This window comes from Symsagittifera roscoffensis, chromosome 10, assembly GCF_963678635.1.
Source record: "Symsagittifera roscoffensis chromosome 10, txSymRosc1.1, whole genome shotgun sequence".
Taxonomy (NCBI): domain Eukaryota; kingdom Metazoa; phylum Xenacoelomorpha; order Acoela; family Convolutidae; genus Symsagittifera; species Symsagittifera roscoffensis.
In genome coordinates this window covers 46,956,667-46,979,917 of record NC_087071.1, presented here as the reverse complement: position 1 = coordinate 46,979,917, position 23,251 = coordinate 46,956,667, and the positions used below count along the sequence as shown (strand labels likewise).

General features: G+C 33.0%; 1 protein-coding gene and 2 non-coding genes across 3 annotated transcripts in view; 1 reads left to right on the top strand and 2 right to left on the bottom strand.

The window, feature by feature from the left end:
* Nucleotides 1-23,251, top strand: part of LOC134855216 (large ribosomal subunit protein eL33-like) — a 425,061-nt gene that overhangs the window by 3,029 nt on the left and 398,781 nt on the right. The gene's annotated exons all lie outside the window — the stretch shown is intronic.
* Nucleotides 9,136-9,218, bottom strand: Trnal-uaa (transfer RNA leucine (anticodon UAA)). The gene has a single exon. It is a non-coding gene; the product is annotated as a tRNA-Leu (tRNA).
* On the bottom strand, nucleotides 18,606-18,688 carry Trnal-uaa (transfer RNA leucine (anticodon UAA)). The gene has a single exon. It is a non-coding gene; the product is annotated as a tRNA-Leu (tRNA).

The following is a 23,251-nucleotide window of genomic DNA, read 5'->3' as shown; positions in this document are numbered from 1 at the left end:
CTAAAGAATTATATTTTTGATTTAGGCTTCAGCATTTATTAAAATTTGTAATCAGAATCCACGAAAACAGTTGAATCCTTCCTTTCCAGCACCTCATTCGCTAAATAACCTAGAGTCTTGGCTAGAAGTGGCTTAATTTAAGCTAATAAAAAATGTGCCGAATTCATTTATATTCGCGGAATCTGCTTACAAGTTTAAGGACAAAGCTTACTTTTGCAAAACCAGAAGAATTTGCTAAATTAGTTCGTTGCGGAATCGACAAATTGACCGACAAATTTTACACCTGAAGGTGATTGTGCGCGGAGTCCGCGGGCGTTTGGTGGAAACCATTAACTTTTTGGAACTTGTTTAAAGACTGTGACGATCACACATTAAACAGGGCACCTATCCAGTGCACAATTTAGTCTCGTAGTAATGATTCGGAACTAAACTATTTTGATCAGTTGAGTTGACACTTTGTTTGACAAAAGAATTCAATCTTTATAGGGATGGATACTATTTGCTTTTACAATTGTTTTTATAGTCAATTTTTACAATTCCTGAGAGTTTTAATCTCGGAATTTTAAAATAAAATATTTTAATATTTCTCCCTACTGTGAACCATAATTTGTGATAAAATTAGTGCCCATTGCAACATTGCTTCTATTTAAACAAGTTTCCTCTCCAGGGGCGGATTTAGGGGGGGCGGGGGGTCGGACGCCCCCCCCCCCCCCCCCCCCCCCTCAGGGATTCGACCCCCTGCCGACCCAAAGGGTCCCCCCTTTGATACTTTTTCACAAATCCCTTTTTGGCCGACCGACCCTAAAATTTTTCTAAAGGCGCCTTGGGCGCCAATATATACTAACTTTGAGGGGGAGCGCGCGCCAAAAAAACGCTATTTTTTTGTCAAAATTTTTCAAAAAGTGCCCAAAAACGGGGCAAAACAGTGCTTTGGGAGAGCTCAAAAAATCAATTTGGTCGACCTAACAAAAAAAAAAGGTCGTCAAAATTTTTTGAAAATCCGCCCCCCCCCTTCGAGAAAATCCTAGATCCGCCCCTGTTCCTCTCTTATTTTAGTTTATTTTGGCGATTTTTCTTGATGTTTATCTGAAATAGTTTTTACTTTTCTATAAAAGTATTTTTACTTGGAATTTTGTTTGAAAATAACGTTTCAATTTTTGTCTCGTATGAAAATATAAAACATGCATGATAATAAACTTCGCTATCACAAAGTTAGTGTCTTCAAAATTCAAATAAAATCAAACAAACAAATAATAAATAAGCGCGATAGATCGAGATTTGAAATACAATCCAAAACTCTTACTACTTTTATATACAAAAGCTCATGAAAACAGTTTTTACAGAAACAAATTTTTGACAATTAAGCGCAACATTGAACAAAGTTTTGATATATAAATGTACATACTTTTTGATATTGCATGGACTCAATCGAATATCAAATTTTCACCCGCCCCCTTATTTTAGTTCCATTTTACTGGGGGAGACGTGGGGTTTCTTGACTGGACTGTCGGAGGCACTGAAAGTGATCACAACCGGAAGTGTCGGCATGTATGCCACTGCTTCATATCTGGTCAGACATTCTTTCGCATTCTAATAAACTATCATCCCATAAGGATCCAGGCCATGATTTATGTTCAGACTTTGAAAGACACAAATAATGTCAATCCGAAAAGGACAATTCATAGTCTGTACAGGCTTTTACAGCCGGGTCATGTAGTTAGAGCAGTTATAGCGTTAGAATCGCTATATTCTGAAAAATCAAATATCGCTATAGTCTATAAATGGATAGCTGATTTTCACATAAATTGATTTTCATAGTTTTTATAAGTTTGCAGCTCCATTACCTGTTTTACAAAACCAGTAGTTGTTATCTCTTCCAAGACATCTATGCGAGATTTTGAGTAAGGTTCTCTTCACTCGGGTTCAAAGCAGTTTGGACAGACTTTTTTCGTGACTGTCCTGCTATACTTCCTTTTTGTATTATTTTAACAAGTAAAAAGTTATCGCAAGTCCTCAGCCTTTAATATAAGCATGTAATTTCCTTTGCCTGCAATAGCCTGCTTAGTTATACTGCAATACAAGCGTCAAGTCAGAAAGTTTTTGGTCGAGACAATCTAGAAATATCAAAAATTTATTGCGATTTTTGTATAAAAGACAAGACATTTGTGGGGCCGTCCTGGCACACTTCTAGAGTATGCATGGCCACGCGGTTAATGTGTGTTTACATGTTATCCAGCCTGGCTTGTAACATCACCACCCGCCATTTAATTGGTTGAATTTTTTGGCCTTTTGTATTTATTATTTCTTCTAACTCTTTTTTTTTTCATTTGTTTTTTCTTAATTTTTCATTTTTTTCTTTTTCTTCGCATTTTTTTCTTTTTCTCTAATGTGAATCATTTTTTTTAAGTTGCGAACTTTTGTGAGGTAGTGTTATAGTACCACTATTGTTTTTTCTCACCAAAGTCGCAAATATTAGTGCCGCTTTTGGGGCACCTTAACAGCTTTTTCTTAGCATGAGATTTGACATTCGATTAAACATAACTTAACACAGTTGATGCAGTTCTCATTGTTCAAACGAAGCGAAAGAAGTTCTCTTATTCAATTATCAGTACAATAGTAAGAACTCGATTTCAGAAATTTTCTCAATTTGAAATGCTTAATTGAAAATTTGGCTTTATGCTTTTCAATTATTACATGCAAAGTTGCGCCTTTTTGCATTTGGTGCCGCTTTTACTGCATCGAATTGGCAATTTTTTGTTGCTGCGTTATTGATGGCTAGTTTTAGGGAATCTGTAAGCGTTAGTGGCTTACTAGTTAGTGCGTGAGACTCATAATCACTTGGTTGCAGATCGAATTCGACACGTGGTTGAGCTTTTATTAATTCGAGGCTTACTTCTATAATTTCTTATTTCACTTGATAAAGCTGCTTTTTTGTCATCTTCTTGAAAGTGTCTGCAAAGCGCAGCTTCGCTTCTGTGTTTATTTTTTCGTGTCTTTGTACGTCGTATTGATATTTTTCCCGGAAGAAACTGGTAGCCAGGAAAAATCTCTGTTAGATACAGAAGTGAATTCAAACATAATAATGCACTTAGGAACGCCCTTATGTACATATTTATTTTTGAGTTTAATTCAAATTAAGTTGCTCCTAAATGAAGGCAAGTGCTGCTCATAAGAAACTGCGAATGGCAGGAAACAAACGCAAACTTCTTCTAATTTTGGTTGTGATATGAAATTTTTAAATTTTCCAGAATAAGAGTGTCTATCATAAAAGCTTTTTGAACTTCAAAAAGCTGTAAGGTCCGAATCTTTTAAAGGAAACTTTTCAAAATTATTACAATTAAATGTCAATAAAAAACTTTTGTTTCACTCCTTACGTTTTGTGACAATTATCTAATTTATCAGTTGATTATGCAATCAGTTTTCATCAGTTTTTGCTATCAGTCTTATTTTCATTAATGTACTTGAAAACTAATTTGATGCTAGAAAATCCATAGACTGCTTTCTTTTATTTTTGTTTTATTTATCCGTTTTCTTTTATCTTCACTCCTTTTTTTGTTTTTTTTTGCTCCTTTTTCTTTTTTCAGATTTAGAAAAAAAAAATTTTTTTTTCAGAGTAATGAACGTTGTAAGTACTCTTAATAAGGTCTTGCTGCTGATTTTTTTGGTTTTTTGTTCAGGAAAAAGTCTTAAAATCTGTTCACTCTCAGTTTTGATTTTTCGCGGTTTGACTTGTCGTTGCTTTTTTCAAAGCATTTCCATTGTTAAAAAGAAAGCAAATGCCGTCCAATTGGAAAGCAAAAGTCTAAAAGTCACAAAAAACTATTTTGACTTCTGATCTCGAAATTGGAAATAAATTATCAGATTATACGTTAGCGAAATAAAAGTTATACGTTATGATCCAGTTTTCTCAAATTGGGTTAATTTTAACAAAAAAATGTCCATCATAATATTTTCTTTACACACAAAGAGCTGTAAATCCATCTACTTTTTTCTTCGAAGTTCAAAAGGTGAAAGCTCTCGAAAAAACAAGTCAGTTTTTTCAGTTTCATTGCGATCAATCCTTATGTTCATTAACACCTCCTACCGGTGATTGTCTGTTTTTCCCCTAATTCCTTCTTTTTTATGATTTTTTTCTTCTTCTTTTCATTTTTTGGTGTTTTTTAGTTCTTTAACTGCTTAGCGACTTTTTTCCTTCTTTTTCTTTTTTTTGAACTCTTTTTGACATCTTCGTTTTTGTTTTAAACTTATTTTTTTTCTTCTACATTTTTTTTCTTTAATTTCAACTCAATTGTCCCTTAAATTTTTTCAAGGTCCTCTTTTTTGTTTTTTTCCCTCTTCTTGGTCTTGTTTTTTTTCGTATTCCCACTTTAATTTAGGTTTTCTGCTCCGTTTTTTTCTCAATTTATCTTTTAATTTTTTGTTTCTCTTTTTGTTTTGCCCTATTGCTTTTTTCTATTTCGTTTCTTTTTTCTCTTTTTCTCTTACAGTTTCATTTTTTTAATAATTTTCTTCCAACACTGTTTTCTGTTGCTTTTTTCCAGCAAACTGTGGACTCGGAATTAGTAGTAAAATCAGAAAAAAACAGAAGCGACGCTTTTTTTGGTGACAGCATTGATGCATAAATGAAACTAAAATTTTTAAAGTGAGAAAGCACGCAGATTCAAACTCTAAATGACCGCAAAAGAATGACCGTAAACAATAGTTTCTGGTACTGACTTCATTATAAAAAGTAGCTATTTTCAAGGAGCTATGATGTTTTGCTACCCAAACGTGATAAGACAGATGGAATTTTATTGCAGTACTCTGAAATTCAGACAAATCACCGCATACGGTAGATGTTAAAAAAATGGTAAATAGCGCAAAATATTTGTTCTAAGGCAATCCAATTTGACAGTTCTCAGAACCTTCAACTTTAGCAAAAAAATCCCAAATAAAAATATCTTTTTAAACTTCAGCTCAGGCGCTCGTTGCTTATATGATACTTTTCCTTATCAATCAATTCAATTTCATTGCTAAATAGAAAGCAATTAGGCTTTCTAATTTTTTTTTGCATTTTTAATCTCAAAAAAACTTAATTTGATATCCAACTTTTCTTCAATACCGATTTTTTAAATTTAATTATTAAAGCTTCAAAAATTTTTTTACAGTAGTTTTTAATTTAGTTAACTGACACTATCTGTTTTTTCTTATAGTTTTTTTACATTCCTATTAAGTTTTTTTTCGATATTCCTTTTTTTTTAAATTTTTTCCCACTGTTTTTTCCTTTTTTCCTCTCTGAAAATCATCCTGATTTCGTTTTTTTTTCTTCACCTTCTTTTTGTTCCACTTCGTTAAATTCAAGTTTTTATCATTCGTTTTTTTACACAAGTGTTTTGTTACGAAATTTTTTTTTCATTTATTTGGAAATTTCACAGTAGCATTGGAAGAGTTGGAAGCATTGGAAGTTGCATTGCATCTGTTCTCTGCCTTATCTGTGGGTAATGTTTGGTGACCAGTAAGCTTCGATGGTTGAGTGATTTTTGTAAGAGACTCTTGATCTCCAGGTCGCAGGAACGATTCTCAGACGAAGCCAAATTTTTGTAAGTAATTAAGCGTACGTGCCTGAGTGGTATGTTTATGAGAGTCATTTTCACTAGGACGCCGCAGGTCACAGATTGAATCTCAGACCTAGCCGAGTTTTTATCAATTCGATTCTCATTTCTAATTTTTCTTATTACACTTTATAAGACTGCTTGTTGTTCTCGCTAGTGTTTGCGAAACGAAGCTTCGCCTCTATGTTTTTTCTTTTTCCTCACTTTTTTTCTTGTATGGTTTGTTTTCTTCGTTTATTTCTTCTTTGTTGTAGCTTGCCTTAGCAAATTCTGATTTGAAACCAGCAAAAGTTCAAACCAAGTAATTAAACAATAAGCTGACTTTTTGTACTTTCAATTACGTGTCAAAAACAATCAATTTAATTTGAATTTTTTGAAGTGAGATTCTTAAAAATCCAAAAATCAAAATTCAGGCTGTTGTCAGAAGCAAACAACCTGCAACATTAATTTGACTCAGGAGGATACCATAATAAGAAACTGAGTCGTTTATGAAGTGATGGCGTTTGAATTTTACACAGTTTAACCAATGATGTTAAACTGTGTAAAATTCAAATGCGTTATTCCTGAATGCGGGATATTTGCCGCCTACGCTATGCATTAGTAAAAAAAACTGATAATCAGCGCACTAAACTTGTGCTAAATGGATGCAAACTTGCTGTGTCAGAAACCCTAAACTTCAAAATTTAACTCAGATAAATTATTTTCTCAACAAATTTGAAAAGAGCCAATTCGAGTTTGAAAAATTATTGCAATTGTCAAATTTGAGTTGAGAACCATCCCGAGCATAACCATTTTGCTACTTTCATTAGAAAAAAGGACAACCAAAGAAAAGTTAATAAACTCAACCATCGCTTAAGCATCACAAATGATTTCAATGGAAGTTATTTATAGAACAGAAAAAGTTCAATAAAAAAATTCTTTCAACAATTTCATGATTTTTTTTTGAATTGACTTTTTTAATTTGAAGAATGATTCAATAAATCTGAGCGGCCTAGAGTCTTCATCAATAACCGAAAAAAAATTTCAGCGTGAGTTTGAATGGTTTCATTTACAATACCGTAGTTTAAATGACTTGTTTTTTCCTAAAACTTTTAAGGTTTTGTAACGTCCATTTTGTTCATATCACTTTTTCCAAAGCACCCTCGTTGCACATCACTTACCGAATGTTTATTCTTTTTTTTACGTGACTAAAACTGCAATTTTATGAAAAATTTTTTAAACAAAAAAGTCTTTATAGTTAATATGACTACAGCGATTTTTTCTTCTGTATGCAAATGTAAAAAGTTTTTGTAATCATAAGGGCACCAAGAAAGATGGAATTTGGAAGCAAAAAAATCTAAAGCTATTCAAAGAAGTCCAAAAATTGAAATGATTGACTTTAATCTGGCATGTTTGACTTTTCAAACAAATACTAGTGCATAATATATTTGTATTTAACATGTGAATTTTGTCTTGAAGTTTTTGTTTAATTGACATCGAGAGAGCAAAAGATTTGGATTGCTTCCACTGTTATTAGAATCCACGAGGACTATTAGCGGCTCTTTTCCAGTTCCACTCTTTGATTTGTTCGAATATTCACTCTACAAAAATCTACACTAGTGGGCAAATTTAAGCGCAATTCCGAATTTTACTCTCTAAAATGCTTGTTTTCAATGTCCAGTTTGGACAACATTTGAATTTCAGAAAAGTTTATACGTATATCAAGAGCAAATGATCAGAGCAACCTTCTAAAAGACTATCAAAATTGATTTTCAAAGAATTACCAGTTTTTTCCGGGTTTGAAAAAAGCAGTTTTCCTCATTTGCAATAGGATTCTAGCTTCGGGTGAAAAAGTAAGAAACATCCGACGAGCGTTAAATTTTCACACTGATTGTTTTATGTCACATGAACATTGTTTTTACTCCTTTTATTTGAAAAAGAATTTACTACAATTCTTTCTTAGTGCAGATGATTAAAACTAGCACTTTCAGACCCGGATTAAATTGTTAAGTCCTTAAAACTACACTTTGATAGTTTCTTAGAAAGTAGCTCTGATCAATTGCTCTTGGTCTATCTAAAAACTTTTCTGAAATTGGAAATTAATATTGTCTAAAACGGACATTGGAAGCAAGTATTTTGAGAGTAAAAACCTGAATTTGCGCTTAATTTTGTTCACTAGTGTAATAAAAATTGCTTTTGATGTTCTAAAACCTAATAAAAGTTGTTCGGACAAAAAGTGAACAAATTGCTACAAATTTTTCTTCATGCGAATTTCCTTATGAATCGTTTCTCAATACTGATATCTTAAATTTCACGAGGATGTGGGAAATTGAAAAAGAGCACTGTTAGCCATGCGATTTTAAGTCCAACGCTTTAGCCACTCGTCTATGGCAGCTACGCATTTTTCTTGCTTTTCAATACATGATTCTAATATTGGATTTCAGTAATTGTGCAATCATCTGATCTCATCGAAACTTTTGCGACGACTTATCGAATTTCGTATTTCGATTTTGGCTCTGATTATATTCTCAAATATATAGTTTTTCATCAGAAGTGCAAAAATGTTGGAATCTGGATAATTCAGAAAAAACAAACAGAGATATTGTAATTCAGATCTGAATTGATTAAAAAGAAGCCAAAAAATCTGTTTTTTTTTCTAAATTTTTCATTAAATAAAATTTCTGTTTTCACGGTGATGCCATGATCAAATCTTAATGAAAAAAAAAAGGTTGTAGCATAGTAGTTTGAGTCCCACAATTTTGATTAGGAAAAAATTGTTTGGTTAACTCTTTGAAGGGTAAAAAACAAATGGAATGAAAGGAGGAGAAAGCTTCGCTACATAACCATGAAGCCATTTAAGCACTAAAAGTCCAATCATTTTGCAATTTGTTTCCAATCATTTTTATTACCATTTTGCACTGGATAGGCGCACTTTTTTGTGCTTGTAGGTCTTTGGAAACCATTACCAAAGTTAATTTTCTAACCATGATAAAAAAAATCGGAACAATCGAAAAGAATGTAGGAACCAAAAAGAATAAAGAGAGCGTCCCTGTTGTGGAATACCCCTATAACTAATAGAATACACAGTTTGCCCTCGTATGGACGTGTTATTATTGCTGAATGCGTGATGTTACGATGTGAATTATGAAAAACGAATCCGTTCAAAATATTTAGTTTGTTCACCAGACAAAATTTTATTGCATTTTGACGAACAAAAGCAGTTTTTAAAATCTGAAAATCAATCATCGGGTGAAAAATCAAAAAAACAAACAATACAATCAAGAAACCCGATTTTTCAAACACATCGAAACCCATTTGTTTAGGAATGACAGATGAGTGATATTACAGTTTAAAGTATGAAAAACAAGTTGTTCAAATTAGTTAATTTGTTCATACTTCAAAATTTTATACTTCAAGTATAACAACATAAAATTAGTTTTTCAAAACTGAAATTCAAATGTGAGAGGGCACAGGGGGCTTTTGAGCCGGATAAATAGCTAGTTACATCAAATAATTTTTCCATAATTTTTTCCGGAGAGAGATTGGAATGGATGGTGTAAAAATCTGCTACCACTGGGGTTCGAACCCAGGAGGATTATTGTCCTTTGGAACTTAAGTCCAACGCCTTAACCACTCGGCCATAGTAGCTGAGTTCAATCTTAGCTTTTTAAATATGGTTCAAATAATCCATTGAGCGAAACTAGCAATTATTTGATATGCTTGAACCTATTGCAACGACTTATGACGTTTGATTTTATTTTTGTCTCCAGAACCATTTATTATTAGAACTTTATTATCAGAATTGCAAAAGTATTGGAATCTAGTTGATTCAGAGAAAACAATCAGAGGTTTTGTAATTCAAATCTGAATTGATTTTAAGAATTTCCATAATTTTGTTTGATTTTTGAGTTTCATATATTAACAAACTTTAATCAACATTTACTTTGATGTTGCATCATAGAGTTGGACTTCAGAAATTTCGATTGATTGAACTTTCTTTTAAAGTTCAAAAATGCTGCAGTGCTTCCGTAAGTTAAAATTTATTTACAATTAGTACAATCAGGACCTTTTTCGCCTCGAGCTGACTCGATTTTATCAAAGTTGTCATTCAAAGCTAGCTTATCGTTATATTGCGACATCTTTTGATCTTTTCATCATTTCCACCAAAAGTTTTTATTTCAAATTTTTGAATTAAAACTATAATGATTGAGTTTAACTTGGCTAAAAGGTTGCATGACAGTCAGTCCGTAGCCAACGTACTCTATTTTATTTTAACCTGTATTCTAATCTACTCTATGCCAAATTATCCTTTCACCCTATTTCTATAAATAGTTCTACTTGTCAGAGATAACTGAGCCCTATCTCGGTTTAAGGTCGCCGGTAGGCGTGCTACGCGCGTGTCGCCGCTTTGTTGCGATAACCGGCTCTAATTTTTGTATAGATTCTTTTCCTCTGTAGTCAAGCTCGCAACACCTTGGCGCGACTGCGGCGATCGCTATTTTGCTGTTATCATTCCATCTTAATTTAGGCGTGGGGAAAATTGGTACATAGGGTAGAATGGCATAGGATAAAATGGAAAAGGATAAATTGGAATAGGGCAAGTTGTCCTGCCATCGGCTAAAAATAGCCAATCGAGTTTAAATGGCAATTCGAATCTTTCTGTATACAAGTATTAGCAGACAAATAAATCAGCCAAATTGACCAAAACTAAGATTGTTTGCCGAATGGTTCAATTTAACTCAAGTCACCTTGTGAGTCTTGTCCAAGATAGAAAAACAAGAAGGGGATCAAAAAGGAAAAAAAATGGGCCATCCTCACATTTTCTCAAACAGGCTCACTAGTTCGGCCTTGTTGGCAATCGGCTAAATTAAAAATAAGTGAATTACTATTACTTTTTTTCTTCTCTTATTACGACCAGTTTTACATTGACTTCACAAAATATAGTTTATAGATTAGATTAAATGAAGCGACCCTACAGCTTAAAAGCAGTTTCAACTTTCAGTTCGATTTTGCAACCATGTTCAACAACCGTTACTTTCATGTTTTTTTGTAATGACAACTCTGGTAGCAACGCTAATAACTTTTCTTTATATCTGAATGTTTTTTCTAAGTACTCAGTTTTAAAGAATTTCTGACAAAAAATCACTTTAATAGTTCATGTTCACAAAAGACAAAAATAGCAATTGATGGGCATTTGGGGCAAAAAAATTCATCTTCATCTTTCGGCAAATTGTTTTTGATTTTTCAAAATATCCGTTTTTATTTTTTTTTCCTCGATTTTTATGGAAGCGAAAGTTTTAACCAACTATAATTATCTACAAAACATAAACTGCTAAAAGGTAAAAGAAATTCTGCAAAATGAACTAAAATTCCAATAAATTATCTTCAAAATCTCAGAAGCCATGTAATATTTACAAACAGACTGATAACAATATCTCAATTCAAACTTTTGAAATGTTTTGGGAATCAAATTTTTCAATGATAAAATTAAATTTCATTTCATCGAGTGACATAATTGAACTGCAAAGAGTACATCGCTATTTCTTGACAACTTCGACTTAAAAAGCTATAACGACTTTTTTCAAATTTTTCTAACACTTCAAGGTTCAAGGTTATCAATATGATGTATCCTGTAACCTTTCTCAGTGTTCGTTAGTGATATCGGACTTTGCAAAAGAATGAATTCGAAAAATCAGTCCTTTATTTATAGTCTAAATTTTTTTATAAAAATTTTATATATAAAGTTTTTTAGAGGAAAGCAAAATGCATTCAGTAGTAGGAAAAAGCAATTATTTTGTATGATTGATGATTGAAACTTTTTTTCTATAGTTAAATTTAATTTTTCAAAATGGGTGAGAAAATTTAACCACTTAACTTGTTTTCTCAGATTGGTAAAATTTTGCAAAAAGCGATGGTGTCAGAAAACTTTTTTTGAAAGTGCTGATAAAGTCAATGTGATTTACTTTGTTGTATTTAACTTCAAAAATGAAATCAAATCAATATTTTTTGCCCTCCATGTCCTCAATTGTTTTAACACTTGTCCAATTGTTTCTTTTTTTTCAGCCGTTTGGTATTTTGATCAAAATTGTTCATAAACGTGCTTTAAGCATTATTCAGACGGCAAGAAAATAAAGAAAGCTAAGAAAACTCAGCTTTTATATTTTTAACATGCAAATTGAACTAATAAAAAACTGATTTCCGCAAAAAATATCAAAAAAAAATAAAAAGTAAAGAGAATTTTGACTGAAATTTTTTTTAAAAAACCAAGTGTTTGAACTGTTCAGCACTTCTATTCAAAACTGCAGCTATGTTTTTCTCATAAAACTGATTTCGTTTTTAGAAAAAAAACAAACAAATCAGAAGTACCAATTTTCAATGTCTGTGAAAAAAATTTCAACAAATAATTTTGTTATAGAGTCAATCTACTTAAAATTCCGACCACCCGTGCCATTGCAATTTAGCACTGGGAACTGTTTATCGGAATCACAATTGTGTTTAGAACAGTTCTGTTTTATTTGTCTTGTGCTGATGTTTTGATCAAATCAATGAATAACTTAAAAGGGAGCTCACTTTACTTGCAACTTTTTTTCAAATCTGAGTTTCGTCTTAACTTGCAGTTATGAAATGCATATTTTAGAGTGACGGGCAATTTTTTTTGGTTAAAAGTTTCAAAAAATAGTTTTCATTACTTGGCTTTACTGTTTAAAATGTGGTAAATAAAACGTTACCAATTTTTAAGGTTGAATTTTAGTTTGATAATTCACACCGTATAAATTTTGATAGTTGATGCCTCTTTACTTTCATTAATTTGAAAATTCAATAATGAAGCACTGATTGAAACTTAAAATGATTCAGTACTAAATAAAACAGTGATGCCAGTTCGAATTTAACCTTTGTATCATTTCAGTGCATTAGAAACTTCAAAAAATTGAGTTTTTAAGGGGTTTTAATTAAAACTGGAATCAATTAAATTTCATCAAAAAAAAATTAAGCATTCAACAGCACAAAAAAGCAATGTTCTTAGTTAAGCAGATTAAAAGGTAACACACATCTCTAACTTACAGTGGAACACAAACGAGTAACAAGTAGAGAAGTGAAAAGTAAAATTTCTTGCAGGACGTTCAGGTAACTTATTTTTTCCGGTTTTCAACGAGGAGTTTGATGATCTAATGTGCAGAGAGACGACCTCGTTTTGCTCGTAAAATTTTCCTTGCTTAATCGTCTTGTAACTTTGTTTTTGTCCGGCAGTTTTTATGTTGTTTTCATTCTCTAATATGCGAAGAAATAACTTTGTAGAATTTTTGTTTTAGTAAAATCTTTTGGGTTCATGACTTCAGGCACATTAAGCACGCCGTATATAAACCAATTGAAGTAAATAATATAGAAATAAAGTTTAGTTGACATCCTGGAGTACTTTTTAATGATTGGATGGATTATATTTCTGACAGTTTTTATTTCGGTAAAAACCTGTCAATTAGAACTTGATAATTGTCAATTGAAAGTTGATACCTTTTTTTGCCTTCTCTGTAGTCTTCACTTTACTTTTTTTTAACTTCATCTGTTTTGTTCCTTAATTTTTTTCAAGGTCTTCTTTTTCTTCGTCAACTTTTTCTTTTGCTTCAAACAAAAATTTTTTTTGTTCTACCTGTACTTCAAATCTCCTGTTCCTTAAATCCTTAAATTTTTTCAAGGTCCTCTGCTATTCTCCCTTCTTTTCCCTCTTCTTGGTCTTATTTTTCCTCGTTTTCTCACTTTTATTCAGGTTTCTGCTCCTTTTTTTTCAATTTATCATTTAATTTTTTGTTTCTCTTATTCCTTTACCCTATTGCTGTTTCTTTTCTCTCTTTTTCTCTTACAATTTCATTTTATTTTGAAATTTCTTCCAACACTGTTTTCTGTTGCTTTTTTCCAGCAAATTGTAGACTCGAAATAAGCAGGAAAATGAGAAAAATTATGTAGATGCGACGCTTTTTTTAGTGACTGCATTGATGCATAAATGAAATAAAAAATTTCTAAGTGAGAAATTACGAAGATTCAAACTCAATGACCGCAAAACAATGACCGTAAACAAAAGAATCTGGCATTTTCAATAGGACGCCGTAGGTCAGAGATGGAATCTGAGACTCAGCCGAGTTTTTATCAATTCGAGTTTTTTTTCCGTTTTTTTTTTTCAGTTTCCTTGCGTTCATTCCTTATGCTCATTACCACTTCCAACCGGTGATTGTCTGTTTTTTCTCTAATTCTTTTGAAAAATTTTTCTTTATTCTTCTTTTCATTTTCTTGGTGTTTTCTAGTTCTGTAACTTCTTAGTGACTTTTCCTTCTTTTTCCATTTTTGTTTTGAACTCTTCTTTTTTGACATCTTCGTTTTCCTTTTTTCTTTTACTTCTTCTTTTTCTTCGTTTTTTTCTTTTACTTCAACTGTATTTTTCCTTAATTTTTTTCAAGGTCCTCTTTTTTTTCGTCAATTTTTTCTTTTTCTTCAAAAAAAAAATTTTTTTTTTCTACCTGTACTTCAAATCTCCTGTTCCTTAAATCCTTAAATCTTTTCAAGGTCCTCTGCTATTCTCCCTTCTTTTCCCTCTTCTTGGTCTTATTTTTCCTCGTTTTCTCACTTTTATTCAGGTTTTCTGCTCCGTTTTTTTCAATTTATCCTTTAATTTTTTCTTTCTCTTATTCTTTTACCCTATTGCTGTTTCTTTTCTCTCTTTTTCTCTTAGAATTTCATTTTATTTTGAGTTTTCTTCCAACACTGTTTTCTGTTGCTTTTTTCCAGCAAATTTTGGACTCGAAGTTAGCAGGAAAATGAGAAAAAATATGTAGATGCGACGCTTTTTTTAGTGACTGCATTGATGCATAAATGAAATTACGAAGATTCAAACTCAATGACCGCAAAACAATGACCGTAAGCAAAAGATTCTGGCATTGATTTTTTAAATAAAAAATTGCTTTCAAGTTTTGCTGCCCAAAAGTGATAGGACAGTTGGCATGGTAATGCAATACTCTGAAACGCAGACAAATCACCGCATACGGTAGATGTTAAAAAAATGGTAAATAGCGCAAAATATTTGTTCTAAGGCAATCCAATTTGGCAGTTTTCAGAACCTTCACTTCTGGCAAAAGAACTCCCAGATAAAAATATCTTTTAAACTTCAACTCAGTCACTGGATGTTTGTATGATACTTTTCCTTATCAATCAATTCAATTTCATTGCTAAATAGAAAGCAAATTACGCTTTCTTTTTTTTATTCTTAAAAAAACTTAATTTGTTATCCAATTTTTTTCAACATCGATTTTTTAATTTAATGATCAAAGCTTCAAACATTTTTCTTCAGTGTTCTTTTATTTTAGTTAACTGACACTTTCAGTTTTTTTTTAAATTTTTCTACATTCCTATTCAGTTTTTTCTTCGAGTTTTCTTTTTTTGATTCTCTTTTTCCCCACTGTTTTTCCCTTTTCCTCTCTGAAAATCATCCTGATTTCGTTTTTATTTTTTCATCACCTGCTTTTTCTTATTTTTTAAATTCTCCTTTTTATCATTCGTTTTGTTTACGCAAGATTTGTGTTTTGTTATGAACTTTTTTTTCATTTATTTGGAAATTTCACTAGCATCTGTTCTCTGCCTCATCTGTGGCTAGTGTTTGGTAACCATTAAGCTTCAGTAGTTGAGTGATTATTGTGAGAGACTCTTTTTCTACAGGTCGCAGGAACGATTCTCAGACGTAGCCAAATGTTTGTGAGTAATTAAGCGTACTTGCCTGAGTGGTATGTTCCTGAAAGACATATTCACTAGGACGCCGTAGGTCACAGATTGAATCTCAGACTCAGCCGAGTTTTTATCAATTCGATTCTTGTTTCTAATTTTACTTATTGCACTTTATAAAGCTGCTTGTAGTGTTGTTCTAGTGTTGTTCTTTTATAAAGCTGCTAGTGTTTGCGAAGCGAAGCTTTGCCTTTGTTTTTTCTTTTTTCTTACTTTTTTTTCTTGTATGGTCCTTTTTTTTCGTTTATTACTTCCTTGTTGTAGCTTGTTTAAGCAAGTTGTGGTTTTGAAACCAACAAAATTTTAAATCAGCTAACTAAACTATAAGCAGACTTTTTGTACTTTTAATTACGTGTCAAAAAGCAATCATTTTAACTTGAATTTTTTGAATTGAGACTCCTAAAAACCCAATAATCAAAATCAGACTTGACCAGAAGCAAACAACCTGCAACATTAATTTTTCTCGGGATGATACCACAACCAGAAACTGAGTCGTTTATGAAGTGATGGTGTTTGCAGACCAATGATGTTAAAATGTGTAAAATTCAAATGTGTTATTCCTGAACGCGGTATATTTGCTATGCATTAGTAAAAAAAACTGATAATCAGCGCACTAAACTTGTGTTAAATGGATGCAAATTTGCAGTGTCAAAAACCCTAGCCCTCAAAATTTAACTCAGATAAAACATTTTCTCAATAAATTTGAAAAAAAAGAGCCAACTCGAGTTTAAAAAATTATTGCAATTGTCAAGTTTGAATTAAGAACCATCCCGAGCATAACCATTCATTACAAAAAGAGACAACCAAAGAAAATTTAATAAACTCAACTTATTTATTCTTTATTTTTTACGTGACTAAATCTGCTACTTTATGAAAGTTTTTTTTTGAACAAAAAAAGTCTTTATAGTTAATATGACCACAGTGAACTTTTCTTCTGTATGGAAATGTAAAAAGTTTTGTAATCATAAGGGCACCAAGAAAGATGAAATTTGGAAGCAAAAAAATCTAAAGCTATTCAAAGAAGTCCAAAAATTGAAATAGTTGGCTTTAATCTGGCATGTTTGACTTTTCAAACCAATCCTAGTCCATAATATATTTGAATTTAAACCTGTGAAGTTGCCACTTATTTGTTAAAATGTGTGAAGTTTTTGTTTAATTGACATCGAGAGAGCGAAGGATTTGGATTGCTTCCACTGCCTTTGGAATCTACGAGGACTATTAGCGGCTCTTTTCCAGTTCCACTCTTTGATTTGTTCAAATGTTCACTTTACAAAAACCTACACTAGTGGGCAAAATTCAGCGCAATTCCGACTTTTACTCTCTAAAATGCTTGTTTTCAATGTCCAGTTTGGACAACATTTGAATTTCAGAAAAATTTATACGTATATCAAGTGCAAATGATCAGAGCAACCTTCTAAGAAACTATCAAAAATTAGTTTCAAAGACTTACCAGTTTTTTCCGGTTTTGAAAATAGCAGTTTTCCTCATTTGCAATAGGATTCTAACTTCGGTTGAAAAAGTAAGAAACATCCGACTAGGGTAAAATTTTCACACTGATTGATTTATGTCACATGAACAATGTTTTTATTCTTTTTATTTGAAAAAGAATTTACTACATTTCTTACTTAGTGCAGATGATTAAAACTGGCACTTTCAGACCCCGATTAAATTGATAAGTTCTTAAAACTACACTTTGATAGTTTCTTAGAAAGTAGCTTTGATCATTTGCTCTTGGTCTATGTAAAAACGTTTCTGAACTTCGAAGTAAATGTTGTCCAAAGCGAACATTGGAAGCAGGTATTTTGAGAGTAAAAACCTGAATTTGCGCCTAGTTTTGTCCTTTAGTGTAATTAAAGTTGCTTTTGATGTTCTAAAACCTACTAAAACATGTTGGGATAAAAAGTGAACAAAATTCTACAACTTTTTCTACATGCGAATTGCCTTATGAACAGTTTCGCAATACTGATATCTTAATTTTTACGAGGAGTTGGGAAATTGAAAAAGAGCCCTATTAGCCATGAGATTTCAAGTCCAACGCTTTAGCCACTCGTCTATGGCAGCTACGCGTTTTTTTTGCTTTTCAATACATGATTCTATTATTCGATTTCAGTAATTGTGCAATCATCTGATCTTATCGAAGCTTTTGCGACGACTTCTCGAATTTCGAATTTCGATTTTGGATTTTAGAGTTTTTCATCAGAATTGCAAAAATGTTGGAATCTGTATAATTCAGAAAAACAAACAGAGATCTTGTAATTCAGATCTGAATTGATTATATGAAAGCCAACAAATCTGTTAATTTTTTTCTAATTTTTCCATTAGTAAAATTTCTGTTTTCACAGTGATGCCATGATCAAATCTTTTTTTTTGGCAATTTCTAAAGAAAAAACGTTTTTAGCATAGTAGTTTTAGTCCCAGGATTTTGATCAGGAACAAGTTGCTTGGTTAATTCTGTAAAGGGTAAAAACAAACTAATGAAATGAAAGGAGGAGTAAGCTTCGCATCATCACCATGAAGCCATTTAGGCTCCAAAAGTCCAATCGCTTTGCAATTCGGACTCTTTTTCACTTCCACCAAACTTTTCATTTTTCCCCCTTCTTAATTTCATTATCATTACGAGGCCAATTTTTGCACTGGATAGGTGCACATTTTCGTCTTTGTAGGTCTCTGGAAATCAGAGATAAATTTTTAACCATGTTAAAAAATTTTCGGAACGATCGAAAAGAATGTAGGAACCAAAAAGAACAAAGAGAGCGTCCTTGTTGCGGAATACACTTATAACTCACAGAATACGCAGTTTGGCCTTGTAAGGACGTGTTATTAATGCTGAATGCGTGATGTTACGACGTGAACTATGAAAAACGAATGCTTTCAAAATACTTAGTTTGTTCACCAGACAAAATTTCATTGCATTTTGACAAACTAAAGCAGAATTTAAAAATAGAAAATCAAATATCGGGTAAAAACTAAAAAAAAAACAATATATTTTTCTAGCCCGATTTTTCAAAAACACATTGAAACTCATTTGTTTAGGAATGACTGACGAGTGATATTACAGTGTAAAGTATGGAGAAAAAAAGTTGTTCACATTAGTTAGTTTGTTCATACTGCAAAATTTCATAAAGTATAACATCATAAAATTTGTTTTTCAAAACTGAAATTCAAATGTGAGAGGGCACAGGGGGTTTTTGAACCTAATAAAACGCTAGTTACATCAAACAATTTTTTCATAATTTTTTCGGGACAGAGATTGGAATGGATGGTGTAAAAAGCTGCTACCACTGGGGTTCGAACCCAGGAGGACTATTGTCCATTGGAACTTAAGTCCAACGCCTTAACCACTCGGCCATAGTAGCTGCTTTCAATCTTGACTTTTTAAATATGGTTCAAATGATCCATTGAGCGAAACTAACAACTATTTCTTATGCTTGAAACTATTGCAACGACTTATGACGTTTGATTTTATTTTTGTCCCGAAAACCATTTATTGTTAGAACTTTATTATTAGAATTGCAAAAGTGTTGGAATCTAAATGATTCAGAGAAAACAATAAGAGGTATTGTAATTCAAATCTGAATTGATTTTAAGAATTAAGAATGTCAATAAATTTGTTTGATTATTGAGTTTCATAATCAAACAAACTTGAATCAACATTTACTTTGGTGTTACATCAGAGAGTTGGACTTTAGAACTTTCGATTGATCGAACTGTCTTTTAAAGTTCAGAAAAGTTGCAGTGCTTCCGAAAGTTAAAATTTATTTACAATTAGTACAACCAGGACCGCTTTCGTCTCGAGCTGACTCGATTTGATCAAAAGTGTCATTCAAAGTTTGCTTATTGTTATATTGCGACATCTTTTGATCTTTTTACCAATTCCACCAAAAATTTTTAATTCCAAATTCTTGAATTAAAGCTATAATGATTGAGCCAATTGATGGAGCACAAGATATCATCTTCATCTTTTCGCAAATTGTTTTTGATTTTTCAAAATATCCGTTTTTAATTTTTTTTCCTCAATTTTTATGGAAGCGAAAGTTTTAACCAACTATAATTATCTACAAAACATAAACTGCTAAAAGGTAAAAGAAAGTCTGCAAAATGAACTAAAATTCCAATAAATTATCTTCAAAATCTCAGAAGCCATATAATATTTACAAACAGACTGATAACAAAATCTCAATTCAAATTTTTGAAATGTTTTGGGAATCTAATTTTTCAATGATAAAATTAAATTTCATTTCATCGAGTGACATAATTGAACTGCAAAGAGTACATCGCTATTTCTTGAAAACTTCGACTTTAAAAGCTGCAACGACATTTTTCAAAACTTTTTAACATTTCAAGGTTCAAGGTTATCAATATGATGTATCCTGTAACCTTTCTCAGTGTTCTTTAATGATATTCGAAAATATCGAGTTTAATGACTTTGCAAAAAAAGAATTCGAAAAATCGACTATTTATTTGATAGTCTAATTTTTTTTTATATATAAATTGTGATTTCGTTTTTTAGAGGAAAGCAAAATGCACTCAGTAGTAGGAAAAAGCAGTTAGTGTGTATAAGATGATTGAAACTTTTTTTCTATGGTTAAATTTAATTTTTCAAGTTGGGTGAGAAAGTTTAACTATTTCACTCGTTTTCTCAGATTGGTAAATTTATGCAAAAACGACGTTATGTAATAACGTCAAAAAGCTTTGTTGAAAAAGCTGAAAAAATCTAATGTAATTTATTTTGTTGTATTTAACTTCAAAAATGAAATCAAATCAATTTTTTCTTGCCCCCATGTCCTCAATTGTTTTAACACTTGTCCAATTGTTTTTTTTTCAGCCGTTAAGTAATTTAATCTAAATTGTTCATAAACGTGCTTTAAGTATTATTCAGTCGGCGAAAAAAAAGACAACTAAGAAAACTCAGCAATTGCTGTGGCATCCCTATAAAATAACCATCCTTTTTGTGGTCTTAAATACTTAACGACATGCAAACAGAACCAACAAAAACTGATTTCCGCAGTAAGTATCAAAGAAAATTAAAAATAAAAAGAAATTTGACTGAAATTTTTTCTTATGAAACCAATTGTTTGAACTGTTTAGCTGTTTTATTCTTAACTGCATTTATGTTTTTTTCTCATGAATTTCATTTCGTTTTTACAAACAAAACAAATCAATATTATCAACTTATCAAACACACCACTGTTGACCTTGACCACACATAATCAATAATATCATAACGTAATTATTTAACATTTATAAATACGCTTACTGCTAATGCAAGGGCCGTTTGGCTGTCACTCAAAGTTAGTTACTGCAAACGCAGTACCACATTCCCCCGAGAACCAATATAAAATATAAAATAGGAGGACCAATATAAAATTTTAGGAATAATAACATATCAAGAGTTTTCATCTCAGTTCGTTTATCCGGTAGATGTCTAAAATTAGTGAAAAGTTTTTGTTCAGTTTATTGCGTAAGGTCTAGTGGTTCTTTCCACGTTGCATTCCATGGCCGCGATGTGTCCCTTGCAGAATATCCGAACTTTTTCGGAAAAAGTGCCGTTCCAAGAGATTTAGTCGTGTTTCCAGTGGTTTTCTAGTGTCCGTTTTTAAGTTTGTCAGTTTATATCTGTATTTCTCCAAAGCCATCTCGTTCAAGTCTGCTAAGTTTGCTTCTGCGCTTATTTCTCTAACTGAATGTTTTATCGGGCTACCGAAACTCTTGGGCCCTTGATTTTTTGTAGTTTTTTTGCTGTGTCTGATAGTAGTTCTCGATTGCTCGTCAATCATCGATTCATCAGAAAACCTTGGTGGAGAACTAATGCCCCCTGTCACATGTTCCTCTGCCAATGTGTCCTTAGAATTTTGTATTACCTCCGCTGTTTGCTGAAAGCCTCTTGTCGGAACTTGATCCGCAAGGGGTTGCCACTCGTCTGGTGCCATGTCTTGCTTCTGGAACGCGTTCAGAATTGTGCTTGGAGATGTGTCCCTAGTAATCCGTTTCTGTATCATTTTGGGACTAGCGCTTTCTAGGCCTACGGAGCTGCTAGGCTTCTTGAGGTTTTATTGGATCCTCCTGTTTTGTTTTTGGATTATCCACTACTACTGTTGCAGCTTTTTTCTTATCTGCCGTCTTTCCTTTGGGTCTAATTGCCACTTGTTGCTGAGTTTTTGCGCCCCCATTGCCGGGCCGCCTTGGTTTGGCTTTGCTCTCCTTACCGCCAGATTCAGTCACCCTCCTGTAGGCCTGTCCTTCGATGTGACTATAGTGTCGCTATTTTGGAAATGTTTCTTAGCTTGCTCTTCGAAAAGATTTCTTTCTTCTTCTTCTGACTCTGTTTCCTCTTCAGGCTCCACGTTTTCCTTTTGATATTTGCTCTTTGGTTCATCCAACCGGCTTTTCGCTTTTTCTTTTTGACTATTCCCATCATTCGGTATGTTTTTTACTGGAATCACCGCCTTGGCCAAATCGCTTTCCCGATAAATTGAGCCAGAAGCTGTTGTGATAGTCTTTGGTGTTTCAGCCGCTACTTTTCCCTTCAAAGGATTAGTTAGTGCTGCTCCACTTCTCATCCCGTCGAACCAAATTTTGATTGTTCCACTCCGATCCCTTGGGTTTGTCCTCTACGAACCCCCGTTCCCAGGAGTAAAGTAGTTCCTTTCGAAGTTCTGGGCCTATGGTACTAGTATCGTCGTATAGTTGTTGTAAATTTTGTCCCGCGAACTTACGACGTTCCGGATTCTATTTGGCGTTCGCTTCGAGTAACGCCTTGAGGGTTCTTGCTCTATTTCTATCCTGAGTGGTTTTATGCTCCTGTTCGAACAGCGGGCTAACGTCTCGATTCCTCTGGCGTTTCTTCACAATCTTGAGTGAATCCCGTGACTGATCTTTCCTCTTTTTCAGTTGACTGGCGGTCAACGCCGACCTCTCCAGATTTTGTTTATCTAAATGGTCAGAAAAAATGCTTAAGAACCTGTCCCGAATAATTTCAAACTCTGTTTTTGGCAGCTTGCCAAAATGTCCCTCAAATGGTGACTGCTGAATAGTTTTCTGTTTAATCCAACGCATATCCCTTATTATCGTGCTAAGGCATATTTTGATCGAATTTACATTTTCTTCAAGGAGCATTACTCCTAATCGCCTTTTTATTGTTTGTATTGTCCTTTCAACCAAACCACACCCGCGATGGTCTACCACCGGACAAAACTTTTGTTCGATCATATTTCCTCATCGCAGAATTTTTTCATCGCTTTTCCCTTGAATCCCGAGAAATGGTCAATTTTTATCGACTCTGGGATCCGTGAGTATGTATGGGCCTAAAAATTTTATCGTAGGTTTACCCCCCGTTGATTCCTAACCTTGACAGAATGAAGTTTTGAGTATCAGTCAATCGGTACTAACAAATAGATTTTCTTTCCCTTACTATCCTCTAAAGGACCTGCATAATCTAATTGAACCTTTTGTCCTGGCTGCAATAGCAGTGGCAGAGGTTGTGAGAAGTTTTTGGAAATTATATACATTGCGTTATAACGTAACGTGTTCTTTCTCGACATTCTTCTGCGAGGTTGACTACATCCTTATGCTTATGAGGCCACCACAAATAGTTCGAAACGTCGAGCATGGCCTCTTGCCCGGATGACCTCTGTGTATCCTCTTCATGACCACCGGTCGGATTTGTGCCGGATTTGCTAGTCGATTGTCGACCAGTATGCAGTCGTCTACTACGGATAGTTGATTCGACAATGGGTTCGTATACGGTCCCGTTAATTAAAATCCTACGCGGTAATTTCTCGTCGTAAGCGTAAGCACACGTCGTAAGCGGATAGTTGATTCGACAATGGGTTCGTATACGGTCCCGTTAATTAAAATCCTGCTCTGTCATTTCTCGTCGTAAGCACACGTCCTAAGCGATCCATCCAGACATCCTCCGA